Raw genomic sequence first — 18288 nt, 5'->3', positions numbered from 1 at the left:
GAACTCATAAGTTACAAAAGAAACAATTTCCATTTCCGCTGGTTTAAACTGTCCTCCATGAACTATTCGTTTTAAATTTGAGATTAAGTAATTCAGATTCAATAATAACATTTATTATTATTGTTTTGCAGCTTTCATTCTGTGTTTTATTTCTGTTAATTGCACTGAAATGCTCTTTTTTTGTGTGTCTTTTGTGCCTTTCGTTCTCTAACTCAGTGCTTTTTGTTCTTCATTTCTAAAATCTTTTAATGTGTTTTTTTTCCCACAGAGACACAGCATACATGTTAATGTACAGAAGATGCTTAACAGAGGAGACGAAACAACATCCTGAATTTTCTGGCTAACGTGTACTATTTGATTGTAATATATATGTTGAATGGTTTAATTGGGACTATATTTCTGACATCAAAAATGTCGCTCAGATTGTAATTTCAGTCAAAAGTCAGCAGGTGGCAATAGGAACTTAAAATAGTTGTGGCGTTTTCCATGTCGGACCACACACATTGCAAACGCGCCACACAGTGGTGAGTTTGGTTTGGAGAGAATGCTTAGCTCACACATTCACTGTTTGGGGGTTGGGGGGGGGGGGGGGGGGGCATCCGCCATAGGAGTCAGTGTTCTTTTTTCTGACACTGCTGCATGATATATCAGTCACCTGTGAATACGTGACTGATCGCATCTAGGCTTCCGTAAAAACAAATTAGTTTTGATCTGCTTCTGATTTTTCTAATTACCTGCAGCCAGCCTCGTGCTTAAATGCTCGATATAGACTGTCAGCAGTGCCTCTAAAGTTCTCACTGGCTTCGCCAAGAATCAGGGGACTGTGTGAAATGGGGCCTATGTGCTTGCAGAGCTCTGACAGAATGGAACATGTCTGCACAGTCCCACAGGCAGCAGGCCTCATGTTTAGTCACCTCGCCGCCATGCAGCACAGGCGCAGCTTTGAATCAGACACTAAATGCAAATCCTTATTGAATTATTAAATAAGGGATGTGAACTCAAGTCATCTGCATGGGAGATGGCTTACTTTTTTTAATTCCTGTCGGGATATTAAAGTGACTGAAATCCCTTTTTAGACACTGGAAATGTTCCATATGAGATGTACGAGCATTGTATTTTATTTCTACTCAACAGCGTTTATTGTTACATGTAACATTTTACAGTGGGGGCTGAAGTATTAAAAGTATAGCAGAAAAATATAATAGTGCTGTGCTAGCTGTTTTTTTAAAACCAATTTATGATATTACATTTTTATTTTGTTTTTTTAAAATAAGTCACATTTTGATTGACGAGATGAAACGGCAGCATCTGAACTAGAATGTTATTGAGCTCCAATGTTTTTTCTTTCAGAACGGATTCTTATCTTGGCGAGGATTTGATGAGAGTTTCACATTGCATCACGATTTGTCAAGTCGACCAGCACCAACCTGACAATGACTTCATGAACTATTCGGTCCTACATCAGAGGCAGCGCACTCTGAAATGGGTCGAATAAAGTCCGTCAGTATGTCTGGTTGTCTTCTTTTCATGTTTGACGTTGACTTCAGCTGCATGTTGTCAAGTCTGACCTTTATCTGTGTGATTTTTTTTTGTTTTCGCTCTTGATTGCAGTCAGGCCTCAGCCAGAGACATCTTAGGAGGAGTTGGTTTTCACGTATCGTTCCCTTGTTCGTAGTGGTGACGCAATAAATAAGTGAAAGTACAAATAAAGAAGATAGCTTGTACAGTTTGAACAAAGTCCCAGTAGTAGCCAGAGCGATATTCTTCAGCCCTCGCAGTGTGGCAACACTAAAACGGTTTTCTTTGGAGAAAATGTTGAGGTTCATGTTTTGCTTTTTGGTCATTGTTGATTTGTGTTTACCAGTTACTAGGAGAGGAGAAATGGAATTTGGCTATCTGAGAACCACTCTTAAATTTCCCCCCTTTCTTGCTTTTTGTGTCAAGAATTTCACAGGCCTGTGTCTGACTCTTCACTAGTGACGGCCAGCCGCTGTGAAAGTCTTCCAGCCCTCTGTCTAATGTTAAAAACCAGTGATGTCAGTGGATTTCAAAGAATAGCCCTGACGCTATTCTGCCTTATAAAGGCAAAGCAAAGGAGGCAAACCTCTGTAGCAGATGTCTTTATTATTAGCCCTGATATCAATATCAATATCCAAACTTGCATTAACTTATCTTGTACTTTGCTTTCATTGAGGGGCCAGATCAAATGCATGGAAAGGTCAATGCATCGGTGTGTGTAAACCTGTTACCAGCTGCTAGCTAGTCTGTAGATTAGTTTAACTGACATTTATACCTCTACATGAAAACTGCAAGTACAAGGGGGATGCAAACTGTTTATTTTTAATTTGATCTGGCATTGATGTAGACATTGTGACTCTTATTGCAGGAACGTAACAAGCTCTGTCCTTTAATCCTAATTTAACATTGAATTTGTAGACGCTTCACGTGAGGCAACCAGCCCGCATAACTATCCTTTTATTAAAATTAGGAAGTCATAATGTATTTATTTTTTTCGCTCCCTGCCGGCATAATTTGCCTGTCTGGTGACCATGGTGAAGTCTGCTGGTATTAAGCAAACAAGAAATGAAGGAAAGCATGTGCTGCATGGTTTAGATTTTTTCCTCTCCTATGAAATAAATGGTAAATCAGATAATGAAACACAGATCTGAAAAAGTATTACGTTTCTCCATAAAAAGACATTACAATTCAAATGACCTAAATCCAGAATGAAACCACAACAGAGGCCAATTTGGAAGGTTTGAGTGTGATGCAATTTGAATTGTGATCTTCCAACACTCGCCTCTAATTTCAAAATGGCTGCTTTCATATAATTTATGCCACAATCCATTGTACTTAAAACGTGGGGGGGATTCATAGGAATGGTCATTTGATTTAGAATCTTGAGTATAATCACACCTGATGTCACAGCGGTTCATCTTGTGGGTCACGAGGATGTGCGATCACAAGAAAAATTATGATTTCGATGAAGTTTCGAGTGAGAATAGAACTTGGACTATGTGGAAAACTCGATAAATATCAAAGGGGGTAATATTTAATTAAATTCAGTTGTGAATGATCACGGCCGCATGCACTTCCTCTTTTAAAGACCTGTCGAAACACAATTGTCACACGTCTGTGTTGGTTCTCAGTCATCCAGGTCATCGTAAATCGCGTTTATCATAAAGGAAATGCTAATACTCCTGGGGAGTCTGATTGCCTTGGTGGTTTTGGTCCCTTCTTTGTTTCTCTGTGTTCTGCTGCAACAAGAGTATAAGTATCTAAACGCTCTACCGGACTCTCAGAACTGAAGAAGCCGCTTGGATGAGAGGTGCCGTGTCCTTTCAGTTGACCCGTGCTCGGTAGATGTGTGTTTGGTTGCTTATATGTTCATTCACAAGCTGGATTGGATGCTGTCGGCCATCTGTAGCCGCAGCTTGCAATGTCGTGGAGCCCGTAGCGGCAAAGTGGCAACGGTTTTGTAGCTTTGGGTGCTAACAGGTTCATCTGCGAATACAGTGCCGATGATTTCACTGGAATTCAGAGTTTGGGGCGCTCCTGTCGAGGAAGAAGCCTTATCTTTCCCTTGTGAGTTCATAAGATTTTCTCTCTGGTGGGAGAAAGGGAGTCTGGTCGACACGTTTGCCTCTTTTCACGTGTTCAAGTTGTCCTCCCTGAGATTCTTGGCAGTCCGATCGTAATAAATAGAACATCTGCTGAATCTTCGAGGAAAGGAGATGTTTGAAACTGCTATTAGAGCACAGACTAGAAAATGTGTGGTTGAAGCTTGGGCTGGTTTGGTTTTGAACCCGAGCTGAGGGTTTGATTTAACTCCCATTTTGGTCGAGTCCCAATGGCAAGTGGCACGACCATTTGGTGTTTGATGATACATGGTCAATCCCAGCTATTTCTCTGGTTATTTATATTTAATGCGACTTCCAAACCGAGAGGACTTGGCAAGCGAGTTAAAGATGTTGGCTCTCGCAGGAGGTGAGCGGGAGGCCTCTTAGTAATTGTGGTCATGACATGCAGAGTTATATGACCTGATGCCCCACCCTTTGCCTTCGTAGCTCTGTCGTTACCCTTCGGTTAGCACCTTATCTCGGTTCCTTATCGTCCGACTCGGGATCAAGAGAAGATCAGCCGACGTCTCGGATGCCGGCTGCTCAGGTTACAGCTGAAATGGCTTTACTTGTCTCTCGGTCTGTGCACTTCCTGCCTGATGTTGAGCTCCTGCTCCGACATGCGCAAAAACGCCTTGTTCGCGCGTCTCCACGCCGGTGGGCCCCATCCGCCGGTCCCACCCGGTCTTCTTATTCCTTACGAGACATCTTTTGTCTTATAATTGTGCGCTGTTGAACAGTGGTCGCAGGCTCACACATACACAATAAAGTTAGATTTATCTTCCGTGACGTGATGGGAGTGAAAAAAAGTTATCAGATAATAAATCCTCATCTTTGCATAGCAGCCGTCAAATTAAAAAATCCTCCTTCAGCTGCCTCTCACTGTGCAGGAATGAATGGTATTGCACCTTGAGGCAAACGCTGCTCCGGCTCTTAGCCACGGACAAATTCACGACAACCTGTCGGGTAGTTCGGAGGCGTAGTTCAGATGAGCTTGTGCAGTGTGCAGAGTAATGATGTGCACGGTAGAAGAAACCCCGACAGAGGGAGAACTCAAAGTGAAACTGACCTAGATTAAAACAATGTTCTTTTTTTTTTTTTTTACATGGTGCACCTTGCCTAGAGACTTGACCCAGGCTCTGCTGTTCACTTGCTCTGTAAAATGGGCTGGGCACCTTGAGAAGCGAGCTATCCATTGTCGAACCTCTTTGACCTGCCCTCTCCTTCAGCCTCTCCTATTTCCGCACAAAGACTCTCTAATGCCAGGTAGCTGGCGCTGGCATTCCAGTTGCATTCCACCACGGGGAAGTTGCTGGGATCAGGATGAAAAATGCCCGAAACAAAGGCCTACTCTCATTCACAGGGTTTAGGGTTCTGTGGGAAAGTCCGGGCTGGACAGAGGTTGGATGGAAGAGGAATGTGAAGCAGGGCATAGCGCTCACACAGTCTCTGTGGCAGAGATGCAAAGACGCATTGACAAGGTAGAGGTCATCTTACAGAGAGGAGTCAGCAGCAGTCATCAAAGAAGATGATAGGACGCTGGAAAGCTTCAGTCCCACGTTTGTCATGTGTGCAGACATTTAAGTCATCCATTCTGCAGGCGTGATGGGTGAGAGTTTATTTGGTTATCTCGGTTATCCACGCACACGCACACACACACAGCATGCATGCTACACTACATCTTAATTTCTGGCATTTATTTGCCTTTATTTAAAAAAAAAAAGGTTTGCAGTATTTCACTAAAAGAAACAAGCAAAGCAATAAATCAATCAAGAGAAAATCCATATGTGATAGAAATATGTCTCACCATTTGGGGACCTCTTCGATGTTCGTAAAGGTAAGGAGTTAATTCCTCCACCGCCTCATGCTGAAGTTAAGTACCTGACCCAGCTTCACCGACCCTCCCATGAGTTGTATCAGAACCTCGGCTTGTAAAGATTTATAGAGGAATTTATAGTCTAAGCCTTTTTTCGTTTTGGCTCTCCCACAACTTTCTTTCTTAAAGTGCATCTTCAGTTATTGGGGAGAGGGAGGCCGGGAGATTATGAAGTCGAACGCCAGCTCTTTCGTATTTCAGTGGGGTTATCCAGTCAGAGAAAACCCGTAATTTTATCTAAGCATGTCACCATTGTGGCTGGAGACATGGAAATCCTGGACACTTCATCTGGAACAAACACAAAAACCCAACATTTATTTGACGGACCGCCATGAAATTCTGTACGGACATGATCCCGAGAAGATGGATTTTAATTATGTTTGTGATCCCCCCCTGACCTTTTCTCTCGAACCCCCCCCACAATGTTCACGTTGGTGTTTTTAAGAGAAGCTTCCTAACAGACATTGACTGGATTGCCATCAAATTTTGTTCAAGCTTCTCAGGATGAATCGTGAAAACTTCAGTACGACCTTTAAATAGTTTTCGTTTCTTACACTGAGGCTTTGCAGCATTGTCACAGTCAAAACCCTTTTCTATGGCGCCTTTGCTTATTTGCACTGGTGGCAAAAACTCCGACCCAGAGTGTGATTTTTAGATGGCATGCAGAAGCTCAACAAGCAAAAGAGGCATGGATGTAAAACATGGCAGCATTTTGCATGTGTGTCAAGATGTTAGCGTCACGGTCGCAATGATTCATGGCATTTTTAATGAAACTCAGAGCGCAGAGTAAAACTAGCCTGCAGCATATTTCTAAATGTATATGTTTTACAGCAAGGATGGGAGCCACAGAGTTTTGCTTGACCCACAAAGACAAACTCAGACCCAAAGAGTTAAAGCTGCCATTTATTTGTATTGTGAACTGCAGCCTGCTATCAGCTCAGTCTATATTTCATCTCCAGAGTCTATATGCAGCCGTGCGGTTGCGGAGTGTTGGAGATGGAGCATGAGGGGAAATGAGAGGAGATCTGTTGCAGCCCACATGGCCTGTAGTTTCTGTGTGATGTGGCTTCAAGACTTCCGAGGAAATGCAAGGCCTTCTGGGATAGCGCTTAAGCGCTCTGCGGCGTTTTGTGACCATGTGTTTCATGTGCGAATGCATGAATGGGACTGTGTCTCACAGTATCTCGTCTTTTCTCTCACTCTCACTGTTATTGTTAAACGTACCCCCTTTGATATGTGAAGACGCTGCCGGCTGTCTGCGGCTTTCGCAAAGAATGAGGGAGTGTCACTTCAAATCCAAAGTGCACAACAACAAGCTTATAATCACCATATGTACGCAGGTGACTTTCCTTACGGGTGGGGCTCATTGATAGCATATAGATAGGTTTTTTCCCCTCTAAAATCTCACTTCCGGTTCACACAATCGCATTACCGCTGTTTTCTTATGGGCTGTTATCAGTCTTATTCAAACAAGGCGCTCTGACTCATGAGATAAACAGTGACCTATTATGTTTGCTATCTCATCTTTTACACCCATAACAGGCTGTGATGCATTAGGAACTCCTTAAATGGATAAAAAAAAAAAAAAAGGTTTTGATGAGGAAAAAATGTTAATGTTCATGGATATTTTCTACCATAAAATATTCTGCTTTCCTGCTTTTCATTATGTGAATAGGGCCGCTGCGAGGCCCGGCCCCTCTCATCTGCAGCCTGTTATGGCGGAGCGGGAGGATGACATCATATTGGTCTCGGAGCGGCGGCTGGTAATTGGCCCGCTCTTTTCCTCCAGCAGCACGGGCCAAACAGAACACACAAGTGGAGCCAGTCAATGCAAGTCAGATGCACCGGGTTTTTCCAGAATGGCTGGTGGGGCCTCAGTGCAGACTGAGAGCCAAGAGGCCTCAAAGAGGGTAGCACCAATCCAACTGTAAATGTCAGAAATGAATGAGGGGCCTCAACTCGAAAATGAAATCTGATATAATGCGCCCCAGGCCAGTCTGTTTGATCTGCTGTACAATCCGCTGCTGTAGTTGTCTGAATAGCTGCGCCTATTCTCCATGATATGACACTGCAAATGCATTTTCATGTGGAAGTTTTGTAAGAGCCAACGTCAGTGAGTTCTCAGCCCACACAAAGTTCCATTACAGTGAGCTCTGGGCTGCAGACGAGCACAGCCAGTGATTGTGATATTAAAATCGGCGCGCAATTCCGCAGTTCAGAAGAAAAAAAATCACATGCTTTGCAATGCAGACATGATACTGATGACAGGTGATGTAAAACTCTGCGAGGCATTATTCTAACAATTCCTTGCACATGTGAGTGATAGCTTGAGGATGAAACAACATCTGGAAATAAGATTAAACCCCGGCCGGTCCTGATGTGTGCCTTGTAGACAAGACTCACATCAGCAGGACAATAACATGCAAAAAAATAAAAAAGCATCTTATCCCATTATTTTAAAGCGGCTTGCTTGATGTGGCAACGTGAGTAAAGACTAATTAGTTGCAGTGGACGCATGAATAGGACCTGACTCTACCCTGTGGCCAGTCTTGCACATACAGCATATGGGCCGGGCAGAGAGGCTGGAGGCTTTTCTAATGAAGCCCAGCCATTATGTTTCATAGGCGCTGCTCAGTCATACCACCATGCTTCCTGCTATGTGTTGCTTGTATAAAAAAAAAAGAAAGAAGCATAGGTGAAGGATTACATAAGCCTCCCCTGTTATCATCTAAAAGCGCAGTTGTGAGAACACGTTTGGTATCTAAAGCCCGTGTGGGAAAGCATGCGTTCCTGTTGTTTCAAAAGAGGGTGCAGTGCTCAGCTTGTTGGCACGTGCCCGTCTGCCTGGTTGTTGCCCATTGTTGTTTTTCCCACATTAGTGACAGATAAATGGGTGGAAGTTCTCGAAAGAAGGTCAAACCAAGCGAGCCAGCTGGTGAGAACATCAAGGTTTCCGATCACGACTTAAAGCATGTAAAAACCCTGTTCCAACAGAAACCGAATCCGCTTGCTGTTGGTGTTCAGTCTGTTACGCCGTTGAAGTGTGACAGACAGCAACACCAGCCGCAATTCTGTGAATATAAGGATCCTTTTAAAGTCATATTTAAATGCGAGTATGTCTTGTCTTAAAGGCTAATAAGCATATGAGCTTTTAATATATATATATTTTTTTATCATATCAAGATGTAGTGAAGTGCTGGGGTTCTCATCCAGGACTGACATCACTTTACCTGTGCGAATGTTGTCATTTTGAGTTTCTCTGTTCTTTGTTTTGGTAGTTTGGGGCCGGCGGAGCGCGCATGTTAGTGCATGTGACCGCGCATTCTACAGCATTGTGAGTTGCATACCTGCCACAAACTCTCAGCTCAGCAGTACAGTACAAACAGCATGTTCCTGGGAACCGAAGTAGGCTGTGAGGTAAAATAATCTGGTATGACTGATTTGATCAGCGCTGCTTAGCCTGACAGCTTGATTTGAATTTTGGGAGCTTCCCTTCTTCCCTTCTTGCAGGACAACAGGCGCACAGACTGCAAACCCCGTCTGTATATAAGCTTTCACTTCTTGAGAGAGAACGTGTTTGATGAAGTATTCATAGCTCGAGTTTTGCCAGTATGAAACCATTTACTATGACTTGTTCCTTTTTTTTCTCCAAAAGTCATCAGTTGAGAGAATTCCTCTCCAAAAGCAGACTAAAGCTTAACTTAAAAAGGCCTTAAGAGGAAAAAAAAAGTTCATGTGCAGACTGTGTTTAATTTTTTATTATTTTTTGCTGCTGCTGACGCACATTTCCCATCCTCTCTCCGCTGGTGAGCGAGCTGTCAGTGCAGAAACCGTGCCAGAGGGAGGAAATGATTACAGCGTAAGGGAATGTCTTATCACTTTCCTCCTCTTCTGCATGCGCTCTCAAGCAGTTGAATGTCATATATTTGGGTTGCTTATCTGTAATATAAGAAAGAAACACATTTTACAGCCGTGGACCAAAAAAAAAGACACGTGTCTTAGGCAGCGTTTAGTATTTGTATGCTTTCCATGTGACAATTAGTCCAGACCAGACATGTGTGATGAAATATCAAATGTCATGTAAGCTGCTGTCTGGCTGCATGAGGGAAAAAAGTCTATATCGTGTTCTCGAGCCATCGAACTCTGCGCCCTGGCGGAAGCAGACCCAGCTGTTGCGAGAGCTATTGATACCTTTGTTGTTCCTTTCTGTGGAACCCGTGGTAGTCTGCTGTCTCAACCCTCAGTTACGGTTACTTCTGTCGGCCTTAAAAAAAAATCCACCTTCATTCCTTCTCCCACAGCAATGTTAAAGCGAAACCGAGATGCATGACTTCTGATTGTAAACTCAGCGAAACAGCAGGCATAGTTAACAACCGACACGGCGAAGACAAACAGCTTGAAATCTGAAAATTACAGCAAAGAAATAAATATATATTATATTTAGGGTAAAGGGTAAACCGAAAGATCTTTACAAACGCCAACAAGCAAACGAAATAGATCAACGTTTCTTCTTCTTTGGACAAAGGACTTTAATTTGTCACATATTTATGAGTAAATGCATTATTTAATGCAGCTTAATCATGAACTCGTGTTTTTGCTAGATTCAGAGGCTGCAGCAGTAGAGAGTGTAACCGAATTACACCGATATTACATAATTCTATTTTACAACATTTCTTTCACATTTTTGTGTTAACTCAATTCTGATGTTGTGTGTTGTGTCGTCGGAGCTCTTTGCCGCTGTGGGTGATGTTGCAGCAGGGTGGGGTTTCACATGTTGCGTTGAGGGATTGAAACCCAGGAAACCCTCCATAATGCAAACATATACAGTCTCTTCCCATCTGAGAACAACACACACACAACACACACCAACTTGACTGTAAAGGTGGAGAGAGGAGCCGCACCTTTAAAGCCCTGGCAACTTCTCCTGTCTCGCAAACAGCCACATGTGTCAAACCTCTCCTCCCACGCTTGCACATTTCACACATTCCTCAAGAATGTTTGCTTTTTTCTAGGTCAAGAGAATAAACCCAACGCCTGCATTGTGTGTTTCACCAGCTTTGCGCAGACTTTTGAGGCCATTCTATGAGACTGTTTCATCTTGTGCAATTTATTATTTGCCCACTCATCGGTTTTTCTGCAGTCCCATTGAAAGTCTTCCTTCTGTCCAGTAAGAGGTTATGTCTTCATGGGGTAACCATGAAGACATAACCTTCCTTGTGCTTTCATTTCCTCAGTGACAGTGGGAATCCTGACCAAGAGCTTGAGCTCTGGCCGTTGCTCTAACCATAACAATATGCAACACTATTTCCTGTTATTAATGATTACGTAAGCTTCGGAGACAAAAGACATCCTCGGTTGTCAGGGAATCACATCGACAAAAGGTCCGCTTTCTGTGTATCCTTAGCATAATTCCATGAGGATGAAAGTACAAGTTGCAGAGTGACACTGGTCCAACCATTGTCGTCCTCTACCATCAATGCTTTTGGCTATTCTAACACGAAGAGCTCTGTGAGGCTGTCACTGAAATAAATGCTAATTTTTAATATGTGGAAAAAGAGTACAATGTGTGACCTTTAAATCAAAATAGGAGTCAAAATGTTTGTTTTGTTTTACTAATTGTGGGTACATGAACGGTCATGGTGTTGAAGATAATCAATAAGACAGTCAATAAGGGTGAGATGGGTGGATGTCAAGACAATTCAGAAGCAAACATTGCAACTGAGTGGTGGTGCGAGGATCTATACAGTCATCTGTGCCAGACATTTGAATCGCAACCCAATCAATAGTGGATTGTCCAAACCAAAGTTGTAGACCGACCCGCCACCAGACTTTGCTTGCCTGACCAAAATGTGAAGCCACTCTGCATTACAGGCAGATCATTGCAGGTGTTTGAAAAGGATCTACAGGATCATTTGCCGTCTTACATACATATTGTTGCATGCATGCACTATGTAGGTCACCACTATTGGATGGTTTTCCATTATAAACATTGCAGAGGATGCAGAAAGACAACCGGAACTTCAGCAGAGCTCTCCAGGGACAAGGCCTCGGTCCTGGGAAGCAGTGGCCGAGGATCAGCTGGACCGTTGCAGCTTCAGGCTGCAGAAGCACTGTGAACTCGCCTTCTTTCCCAGCGTGGGCCGAGCCATGGCTGACATCTGAACGTCGACTGGAATAAGCCCTATTCCTCCCAGAATTTCGGTGGGAAGAACCGATGAGTGTCTCTTCACTGACTCTCTAGGCAAAGAGAGAGAAAAAGATTTCTCCTGGGTGGCAACGATTACTAATAGGCCCATATATTGCTAAACAAGGGAGCCCTTGTTGGAATGTTTAGTTGGATCAAATGCCATGTTTCCAGGAGGTTGATGTGATCTTTTGTGCATATAGCATGTTGTATCATGATCGGGTTGAGCCACCTCAAATAGCTCGGGGGGGGGCCTAGGTAGGTAACAAAGCACTGGTATCTGGTTCTGCAACCTTGTCATTAGATTGAGACTAATCTCCAGGTTTTGATTGCAATTGGTTTTGTCTGGGGTGGAAGTACTTTTTTTATTGTTTTCTGTGTCTTACTGAACTTAAGCTCAGCCTGTTCAACTGGATTTTAAGTTCCTTGACCTATAAAGGGCTGCAGTCAAAGTAATCTGTGTCGGAAGACGAGTTAAAGTGGGGAAATTATACATTTATTATTGTAAATGTAAATTAAAAAATTACTGAGCCTGATCCTAGACACAGAAACAGATAAACAGAAGCAACACAAAGTGTTATTTAGTGAGCTTTAAAGACGCTATAAGCAGATTTCGTTGTCACTGGGCAGAGTTGGTCCTGTTGTTTTTTTATCCTCCATAATCTTTATTTAGCTGTTTTCTTGTTTTGGCCAAATGCATCGTAATCCCATTCTGCAGTGCGTCTCTGATGTAATGTCTGAATGACAAAACAAAACCAAAAATATCATGTTTTTCTAATATTTTGGACACCAGCAGAGTCGCCAGACCTTCATTGCATCTTACAAACGCGACAGGACCACAGTCGGACTTGATGTCAGGGGTCAGTGAAGGATTCTGTCTTACAACCTTGACCACACCAACTCATATGTTGGCATTTCCTGCAGATACTTCTGCAATGCCAAATTGAACAATTGTCAAGAGGAACACTGCATTTCACAATCGCCCAAAGTGTCCGCTTGTGCAATTGTGGTGGTAAATTCAGCTTGAGCCAGAGATGGACCAAACATTCTTTGTGGTTGAAGTGAAATGGTCCTTTCAGTGCTGTATTATGGCATATAGGCCTTCCTTCCTGTATTTCACACACCCTTCCTTTGTCTTCTGTTCTTTATTGGATAACTATAGTCTGTTTTGCAAAACCATAGACTGTCAAGAATGGTATAATTGTTCCAATTTTAAGACGCCATTACCACCCTAGTTACCTCATAGAAACAATATTCCTCACTCCTACTTAGATCTATTAAACTGACACTCCTTGTAAAGTGCTCACTGCGTTTGGTCAGGCTGCAGTTCGTGCACTGTCTATCCGAAAATACACGAGTATCATTGTTGTAGCAAGTTACATACTAATAGCAGGTCGAGTTTCCCTCACTCCGTTTGAATGCACGAGACATTTTGGGGGAAATAGAGACCTTCTGGGTCCCCCTGCTGAATTTAATCAAGCAGCGAGACCAAATGAGGTGAATTAAGGCTGGAGCTGACTCAGCCTTACAGAGGCCTCTTTATGCCACTGCTGCAGTTAAAAGGGGCCCAGGGTTAGCAAGCATCGCACACAGGAAAACACCAGGCAGCTCCCAGACAGTCCAGGCCCCAGCAGTCCGCCCCTGAATCCCTCCCTGCCTGCCGTCGCTAAGCTGCATATCACCTTGCTAGAGCCACTTTCAAAGAACTTTCCTTCTTATTGCGAGGCCCCCCATTTCCTCCTTTCTCTCAGGAGTGAAATGCAAGTGTGCAGGAGTGGAAACGTGACAAGGGAAGTGAATGGGCGAAGGAAGCAATGCTATTCGTGGAATGGTGAGGCCCGTTGACTTACAATGAACCTCCTAAAAACGACTTATGAGAAACCGCTCAGTTCTTCTATTGGTTCAGAGCCCGTTTGAGAGCAGAAGAGAAAAAGTAGGTTTTGTTTGATCCAAGGTCACCGAGTGGACAGCTGCGAGGCCCCCGATCTGCCCGTGGGATCTGTATTTCTATTGGACATCCTGTCCATGATGAATTGTCACTCTTCTCATTTAAGAGCACGCAGAGGAAGCAGGCCGCGGCCAGGACACGCCTACTCATCCTCGATGGCCAATGGGCATGCTCCAGTTGTCCAGCATCCTCCACACTCAGAAAGCCACAGCTGCTGCAGGAGCTCCTCCGCCGGAATATTTGTGAGTGTCCTTCCTTCCCTAATCTCTGACCACACACACTTGTTCACTTGACAGCCGCGGCCTCTTTGCCTCGAAAGCCCCCCCCCCCCCCATCGTCTACAGCGCCCTCAGACATCTGTGTGTTGAAGGCAAATGAGCAGGAAAAGTTGGGGGAACTTCAGAGTGGACTGTTGGAACAGAACAGGGGGGGGGGGGGGGCATAGCAGCATTATATAACAGTCAGGAATCTCACATGAAGAACATAATTCTCTTTTGCAGACGCATGCTGAACTCTCATAACCTGAACATGGACATTGCCCGTCATTCATGCATGTTTTTTTTATATTTTTTTATAGTAGGGACAGATGCAAAACTCATCTTATCCAGATATCGGCGTGATTCTTTGTAGAGATGAAGTTTGCTCACTGTGAGATGGAAAGGAGATGATCTCAGCCAATTAAACTGCAGCCTGTGTCATTTTCTTCTTATGACTTAAGCCACACTTTCCTTCCGTGCCAAATATCCCTGCTCTCCACGCACATTGAGAAGAATCTTGTCCTTTGTGGATTTGGGATAGAAATATTGGATCTTGATATTGCTAATACGGTTGTCACAATATTTTTTATTTATTTTTTTATCTATTTTTTTTTTGGGGGGGGGGGGGTATAATTAATCTTTGAATTTGTTTACTGTGTTCTGTTTCTTCTTCTTATCTACATTGACAGACTTGAGAGTCTCTCAACTTTCTCTCAACTCTCCACCGTGCCCAAAAATCCGCAGCAGTTCATTTTGGCACCTTATAGAACACCTTTTGTTTAAAACATGCCCCCTTCCTCTCCCCTCTTCTGTCTGTCCTGGCTCCTGAGTACATTTTGGAGAATAGGGCAATGTTCTCAGAGGCTGGTAGGAGTGAGGGATGCAAGCTGCTAGACGTCAGACTTGTATACAGACCTAATGGAGGAGGAGGGGGGGGGAATTCATCAGCGACCGAGGCCAAAATTGTAGAAAAGAAACCATCTTGTGTTCATGACCCAGACAACTGAAAACCAAGCCCGGATGCTGTGCTGTGTTCCCTCATTGTCTCCTCAAATGTTGGCAATTGATTTTGAATAAAGACTTTTGGTTTAGCCAAAATCTTTCTTACATGCAGCAGCGAAAACTCTCGCCTTTGCTGATTTGACATCACATTAGCTGGTTGCACCACAAGGGCCTACACTCACATCTTAGGGATTGACGGTGGGAGTTCCACATTGAAAAAAATAAATATATATATATATATACATAAGAACACAATAACTATTATAGAACATTGTTCAATATGTTTAGCCCACTTCCACTGGTGTAATCGGCTGATGTGAAAGCATACAGTCTGCGACCATGTGACGGACAGAAGCCACTTTATCTCCTCGGCTGGCTGAGCTGCACCGGCTAATCGCTCGACACTGCTGGGAGTGTTCGCACCGCAGCATTCCAGCCATAGCATCCTCTTCTCTGCTGTCAATAAACCCAAACAGCCCAGCTTGGCTCGGAGCGACACGGGCAACTTGTAATCAAGCTTGGTCCTGAAATTGCCATGTAGAAGTAAATCCCATGTTTATATCCACGAGAGGCCTCCCCTCACAGAGTGACTTACTCGATCTTCCACAGGAAGTACATGCGATGATGTTAAGCTTCAAACCAATCTCGGGGATTAAAAGATCTTGACTATCACCCTCTACTTTCCTCTTCTTCTCTGTCCTTGTCTCATTTTCTTGATCTGCGGCGGTCTTGCCCATCCCCGGGCCCCCTGCGCTCTGGTGGGTTCAGTGGACTGGTATGCAGCAGGAATCTTTGGATCAAGGTGATTTCACGCTCCTCCTCATTTTCCCAGGGTTTTTGGGAGCTCTCTGTTACCTCTGTGGAGCCCGCGAGGGGAGGCGATAGCGGCTGACATGTGTTATCATAGGAAACACGCATCGACAGAAGCCACAGGGTGAGGCTGCTTTATCTGTCTAACACCTCTGTTTCCCTCAAGTGTCGGGCTCTGGCTGTCTGGTATGGCAGGCTTCTTCGGCCTCTTGTGGCGAGACCTCCTCTCGACCGGAACGCCGACCCTGGGATTTGTCAGGGATAGCCCTCTGACACGAAAACTAAATTCTAAGATGAATCCTCTCAAACACAGACTCCCTCCTTTGAAGTAGAACTAAGCTTGCTAACCTTGACATTCCCTCAGAGACAGTTCCCACTCTCACTTCACAGTCTGCTCTCATAATAGCCCCACAGTGCCTTTTTTTCTCTCTCTCTCTCTCTCTCTTCTTTTTTTCTCAATGAAACTCCATATGTCACTCAGCTCTCTGGTGATGACTGTGAAGGGGGGGGGGGGGGGGGGGGGTTGTGAAGTTATTCCAGTTAGAAGCTGTTCAGCTCTGGCCCTGTCATTCAGTTCAACTGAGCACTTCCTCTCGCTCGATCTAGGCTTACACATGATCGGAAGCAGCAATTAAAATGCATGAAGAGATATTTAGCACATGGTTTGATGCGTTTGATAAGGACTTTATTTACAGTTTCAAAGAGAAAACAAAAGGGACTGAAAAGGCCTTCGGACATCGAAAGTGATTTGAACTTGGCAAAAAATTCTGACTTCCTCTTCCGTTATGGTACTAACTTAGATTAGATCCTGCCTTAGAAGGACAAAACAACACTTTCAGACATCCTGGAGACGCCACAAGCACTCTCCACAGATTCAAATGTCTGTCCTTATACACTCAGGATTTCCTTTTTTTAACAAGACATTACCTTGGAATGCAATCAATACTGTCCACACCCTCCTCCATAGGGGTGTCTACAATGCCACACTGCGGCCCAGTTTATGTGGTGGGACAGTGACCCGAGTAAAGGCACCGGTTGTTTTTAAAGGGACCGTGCACTGACTCCATCGCTTACTATCAGACAGTGAATCTGTCATTGCATTTGCAATCATCTACAAACAAGCTGCCACTGTGTTCCTGTGACACGCCTTAACATGCCTGCAACGCCTGACTTCCTTTTGACATTTATTTTTGGTACAATTTTGCTTAAAGCGAACGTCAACATGACAACATGATCACAATGACTGCTAACATGGCTAGCACATAGCCTTTAACGTTGCCTATACTCGTTTAGGGTGGCAGCATAATCGGATTGGGTGTAATTAAGGTACAGATTGAAGCAGGCGGGATAATTGGGCATAAACCAAAGCGTTGCACAAATTAGGAGGTTCACCTGATGGCGCAATGAAGACAATTAAACCCCACATGTTGTTGGAGGGAAGGAATCTCTCTCTCTCTGCTGCTGGCTTTGAAATGCATGCCTCTTAAGACTTTCACGCAGACATTGTGCAACTGTGCTGCAATGAAGTTCCCTCTCCAGGCCGCTTGGATGGAACGTCTCTTTGGTGTATGACAATATTTAACTTACCGTAAACTGGTCGAGTTGTGTCCTCTAATTGGACAATAAGGAACACCCTAACTGTGCAGACGTTTTCCCCACGTCTTCTATTTTTGGTCCACATGCATAACACATCATCAACAGCTCAACTCTGCCCTGCCTTTCCACCTCACATTCACACAGAGGTGTGATATTACTACCGGTACCTTTATCAGAGGTGAAATAACAGACACCCCACTGCGACTTCATTACATTGAGTGAGAACATCAGAGCAGAAAAATAAAGGGGCACACAAGCCCTGCCTTGACAAAGCTGTGTGAATGGAGTGTTCGTCACTTCTGTTTGCTGGCAAACAAGACAAAAAAAAAAAGGCTTTTGTGTAGTTGGAAGTACTAACAAGTTTTTTTTGTATCGTAATTTTCTAAAACCAACTGTCTAACCAACAGTTATATTTCTGGAGACGATGTGTACAAAGTTGCCTTAGAAAGAAGACATTAAAATCTGTTGTTACCAGGAATAAAGTATTATTTCAATGCGTTAGTGTGTAAAATAACCATTACAATGCCGCTGTGATCCTGCTGCTTCGCACTTTCTGGAGCTTATGTGTCTATTTTACTGCAATAGAAGAAGGACAGGAACAACAATACGAGTGTATTGTGACTGCTTGACACCCCGCAGTGACCATCATGCCTGATCCATGAGTGCATGCTGAACCAAACCTTGTGATAGTTGACCAATCTATCGATGTATTGAACTCAAAGCTCCTCAACTGTATACAGTGGAAGCATTGAAAATTCAAAGGAGCAGATAATGGGCAGTTAATGTTTCTATTATCCTCCTCAGACTATATCAAAGATTGTGGGCTGACCTACATTCATAGCAATGCAGCTAGCATTGCTTAAATATTTTACTGGTCATTTTCATATTAATGATAACATTTTATTGCTAACTATTGGATTGTTCTGATTTATTCTCTCGCAATGAGTGCAGCTTGTCCTGACTGTGAATTCCTACCTGACAGCATTCAATAAAAC

Source organism: Brachionichthys hirsutus, chromosome 22, assembly GCF_040956055.1.
Source record: "Brachionichthys hirsutus isolate HB-005 chromosome 22, CSIRO-AGI_Bhir_v1, whole genome shotgun sequence".
In the NCBI taxonomy this organism is placed as follows: Eukaryota; Metazoa; Chordata; class Actinopteri; order Lophiiformes; family Brachionichthyidae; genus Brachionichthys; species Brachionichthys hirsutus.
Note: the sequence above shows the minus strand (reverse complement) of the source record.